We start from the raw sequence: 5,335 nt of genomic DNA, 5'->3' as shown, positions 1-5,335 counted from the left end.
AGAGGTGGAGAGAAGTCATCGCGTCTGCCTTCCTCACCGCCTGCTCGCAGGACAAACGTCTGCACTGCGCTTACCTGCATGCTACCGTCACCATGGGCTGGCAGCCATGACCCCTGAGGCTCTTAACAAAATGTGGTGAAATAGTTAATGAAAGAATTCCCATTTAATTATTCGATTTGATTCTTACAAACAAGTAAGGCTTCTGTAAATTTTATTACAGCGAAACCACTGCAGACAAAGAGACATATTTTCCTCCTGTTTAACTTCATGGAAAACATCCATGTGACATTTGACTGCTTATGTGGTTTCTACTCATGCCTTTAAGTTACATAATCTGATTAACAGCAACTCCTACAAAAGAACATAATGGGTTATGTTTTCAAACGGATATTAAGACTGATATTGATGTTTCAAAGATAGTACTGTGAACAAGGGAATGGGAAATCTCTTGTGGATGTGTAGCCTTAGCAATCGGCATCTGTGTTAGTGCCTAAACCTGAAGTCACGGTAAAAAATAAAGCACACCCTCTATCAATTCTTAAGTTTTCAGTATCAGGGTATAATGATTTAAAATAATGAATAATCTGGTCCTCATCGGGTCTTAGATTCATCTGAATAAAAACCTCAGATGAAGAACAACACACGATACATTACACCGTGTCATCAATTATTTAAAAAAAACAGTAAGCCAAGTCCTGTAGCAGTTTGTGATCCATTAAGTAGCAGCGAGGTACTTCACCTTCAAATGTGACCACCTTAAAACCAGAGGTTTTGGCAGTATGCTGGCCCGAAACATTCGTGTGTGTGACACTGCAATGACGAGGAGGAAAGACGTCAGCAGTTTTCTTAAAGAGGCAACTGTTCCTGTCCATCAGTCTGGGAAGAATTATGAGGTCAATGCCATCATTGTACTGTGAGAAAGATTATTCACAAGCGGGGAACATTCAAGCCAGTTGTCAGTCTTTTCTTAAATAAATGTCCCAGCAAGTTCACCTCAATGTCAGACCATGCAATGCTTAAAAAAACAGTTAAAAAATACCAAGAGCTACATCTAAGACTGCACATTCCTCAGTTAGTATCATTACTTTTTAAGTTTGTGACAGTACAATTGGAAAAAGTCCCTACAAACTAATATACTTCTGGAACAATAACCTGTCGATAGATGAGACCAAATGGGAGATGTTTGGTCATAATGCACAGCAGCACTTTAGGTGAAAACCGAAAACAGCATAACAACACAAACACCTCGGTTGTCAAGCAAAGTGGTGGTGGGCTGATGATTTGGGCTTGTTTTGCAGCCACAGGACCTGAACACCTTATCGTCATTGAGCCCACCATGAACTCCTCTGTATAGCAAAGAGAGAGTCAAATGTGAGGCCATCTGTGCGACAGCTAAAGCTTGCCTGATGCTGGATCATGCAAAAGGACATTGGTCCCAAACACTGCAGCAAATTTACAACAGAATGATCGTGGTGGTGCAATTGTTATGGTCCGTGTTTTTCTGTATTAGTTCCTATGATATGTTTTCTGTCAGTTATTCATCCCCATGTACGTCAGTTTCCTTACTTCCTGTTTTATTATGTTGAGCTTCCCCCCTGCGTATTCTGTTGAGTTTTATCTCCTTTCTGTGTCATACCTGGTCTCCATTTCTAATTAGCCTTGTCATTCCCTCCGCATGTTTACCCCTCGGTTTCAGTCAGTGCTTGTCGGATCATTTCAGGCTGCCGTTTCAGTCACTTGTGATAAGTCCTCTTGTTAGTTGTTAGTTCTTTGTTGCTCTGTAAAGTTTCTGTTTGTTCACCCTTTTGTTAGTTGTTGTTTTGTTAGTAGTTTGTGGTTTGGATTGGATAAACCTTTCGTCCTTTTCTTTGCTCATGAGTGCTCGCTTCCCTTTTTAATAGTTCTTGCATGTGAGTCCTCAACCTCCAGCTCAACCACAGCAATGGTTGAATCAAAGTCCAGACCTCAACCTGATTGGAATGATGTGGTGGGACCTCAAGAAAAGCAAAAGTCAAAGAACTTAAGCAACACTGTAAAAATTCCTCCACAAAATGGGAGAGAGACTGTTAGCTTCGATCAGAAAATGATTACTTTAAGTTATTCCTGCCAAAGGTGGTTCTACAAGCTGTTGAAATGCTGTTGAAATGCTTTTAAACCTCAGTTTCAGTTCCAACCCTTTCCTACAAGTCTATCCTCCTGTTTTTTAAGTGCATGGCTCCTGAACTGACCTCACTCACTGAAAACATCTTGTGATCAATACATAAAAAGAATAACACAGAGCAGGCACGCTGTTGTGCTGCTGATTTCGTGCAACAATAGGAGCTTCACTTTAATTACTTCAATAACTGGTCTCAGTGCAGTTAATTCAAACTGAGACTTTGTTAAAAGAAGATGTAGTGCGTCACAGTTTAACACGCTTCTTTCCAAAGCCTTTTGAAACAGCATCCTGCCCTCAAATTAAACAAGATCATAAATCTAAATAAAACAAATCTCACATTTGATTTGAGCCTCTCACCCGATGACCGCTGGGACAGGCTCCAGCCCCCCCCCCCCGCGACCCAGATCGATGGATTAAGCGGGTATAGAAAATGGATGGATGGATGGATTTGATTTGACTATTTTTGGTAATATGAGGAACTTAAAGTGGAAACTTGATACCTAAACACACTCTGTGAAGTTTTCCTGTGTCTGTTTAGATTCAGTGTTACTCTGTCTATATTTGAGAGGCCTAACAAATCTATTACGCTATTACTCTGAACTGAGAAGGTCTGATTCTGATGGAAATCGTCCGCCATTTTGGAAATTAGTAGGATGAATTTTTATGCTGTCTGTTTGCGCTGTGAGCAGGCTCTCAGACCTATTATTGGTTAGCTTTCTAGGATTCAAAAAGGCTGCTTCAAACTAATGCAGCTAATCACAGACCATAACTGAAGCTGTTGGTAATAAATACGAAAACATTGACTGAAAATAAAAGTCTTCAAATGCGAGCTTTTTGCAAGGAATGGCATCGGTGTAACCCTGCTGTCTGTACAGAGCAGTCACCTTTATAATTTTCTTTGCACCCCAGCTCCGGTAATTCATTAGTAATTCTGGCCTCCATAGAAAAGCATTAGTCCTGCTAACTTTTGACACTGACATGGCCTGAATCTGCAAATCTGCACCCTGCAGGGCTTCACAGGGAAGGGCCCAGCACTTCATTTCTAATCTATAGCAATTTGCTGCACCGTGTGCAGGTTAGACACAGTCTTACAGTGGGTTATGGAACATTTGTTCAGTCTGCAGGTGTAAATCTGGGAACTCGGGGCCCCAGTTTCTTAATAGAATAATCCTGTTGGAATTTCTGAGCTCTCTGGCTGTGACACCTGGAAACATAACCTTTAACCTCACCTGCTAACTGCAATGTCCATTTGAACATGTCAGTTGACACTCAGGTTGGCATTGTTAGACTGTACTTTCTACACAGCAGTGAAGCCTAATAGACATGTAAGCTGAGTAATTACATACAAAGAAGATTAAATCAAATAACTCTTAATGGCCATATTCTATGGGGATGGTCAGTAGCTGAGAGCTGAAGACAATAATCAAAGATTATTTCAACAGAAACTAGTAAACAATCAAATAAAAATGAGATGTTAGCTCTGAGGCAGTGAAAACATCTATCTTCATTCTGTTTTTAATGTAATCTGCAGGTATGGTTCTCTGGAGAAGCAGTCTGTCTGCACTCTCCATTGAATAGGCTCAGCAGAGGGGTTGCCAGTTTCCTTCAGTATGACATTGACTTAAAAGCTTTTATTCAAATTAGATTTTTCCACCTGACTACAAATCCGGGACTTAAACTTAAACTCTGTATCGTTTGTTGAACATTGTACACTGGGAAGTGCTGTATGAGTGTGTGTGAATGCATCTTGTAGTGTGAAAGCGCTTTGAATGATCAGTAAAACTGAAAAAGAGCAATATGAATGAGATACATTTATTTTCTGACGTTCTCAGAAAATCACTGTTGAGTGTTCATTTTGTCTGATGTTACGATTTTATCAAGCTACATAAGAGAGAGAAATATAAGTGAAGGATAACTGCTTTAATGGAACTTCAGCTGTATTGATATGCTCATATGATCTACTATTTTAACAAAAAGATACACCCTATTTTACGTAGTTCTTCTTTGTTGGGAGCGCCAACTTTGGATTGCTCTCCCATTTCCTCAGCTATTTTTTTCTGGTTAGTTTTTGTTCTTGTTATATACTTGTTATATATTCAGGAGACAGTATACTAAGTTCACCACTCCCCTCTGAGCTGATGCAATCTCAGCTTAATTACATCCACGGGCTCATTCTCAATTTCTGCAGACTGGGGCTGCTCAAGCCCTCTGAATGACCACACCAACTGGCATGTTGGTTGTCATTCATAGAATCATGGTTGCATGTGCAACCAATCTGTTTTGTTTGGTGGAAAAATGGTCAATTCTGGTGACGAAAGGAAGCAATTGAGAGGGAAAAGGGTAGATAAGATGGACCTGAATGTTGTGCCGGGTTAGGGTTGCACTATTTGCTAATTAAGAAAATCAGATCACTTAAAAAAATGTATCATAGCAAATAAATCATAAAACCTTACATTAGTCAATGTGTTTACTTCATGGAACCAGATGTAGTGGGAGCATGTAAAGGCCCCCAGCTGGGCTTTGAACCAGGCATCCCTCAAGCTGTGAGGCAATGGTGCTAACCACCACACCACAGTGCAGCCCATGTCTTGGTGATTTAAATGTTTTCTCTTTTTATTGCGGTTTATTTAGAGTTTGGTAATGACGAGTAGAAATGGACTGATGTAAGATTTTAGAGGCTGATCCTACCGTTTGGGCATAGAAACACTGTTGTAAGTTCAGATTTAGGCTCTGTGCATACAAAACAGCCCTCACAAAACAAGCAGAGATAAAATATGATGTCTAAACAAACACTTGTCAACTTCACATTCTCTTCAGCAGGCATGCTAGATACTACATGTTTTCTTCTTCCTGTGGTCAGAGAGGTGATTTTTCTGTAACTTTTGAAGTGATAATAAATAAAAAAATTTAAAAAAAACCCAAGTACAAATAAACACCCCAAAGAAGGTATTTTATGTCCTTATTTAAAACTTATAGTCTACCACTATTTAAATCTATCAGGAAAAACACAGTTTTTGTTTTGACTATAACATTTTTCTCACTTTATGGCACCAGAAAACAACTGGCAAAGGACGCACGTCTTTCTTTGTTGCAGTCTGGACTTCTGATGGAGGACACCACCTGCTGGATAGGCAGCAGTACTGATTTTTTTGTTTTGTGCACACATGTTCGGTTTTG

The sequence above is a fragment of the Leuresthes tenuis genome, unplaced genomic scaffold (assembly GCF_036924035.1).
Source record: "Leuresthes tenuis unplaced genomic scaffold, fLeuTen1.0.hap1 SCAF_11, whole genome shotgun sequence".
Classification (NCBI taxonomy): Eukaryota; Metazoa; Chordata; class Actinopteri; order Atheriniformes; family Atherinopsidae; genus Leuresthes; species Leuresthes tenuis.
Note: the sequence above shows the minus strand (reverse complement) of the source record.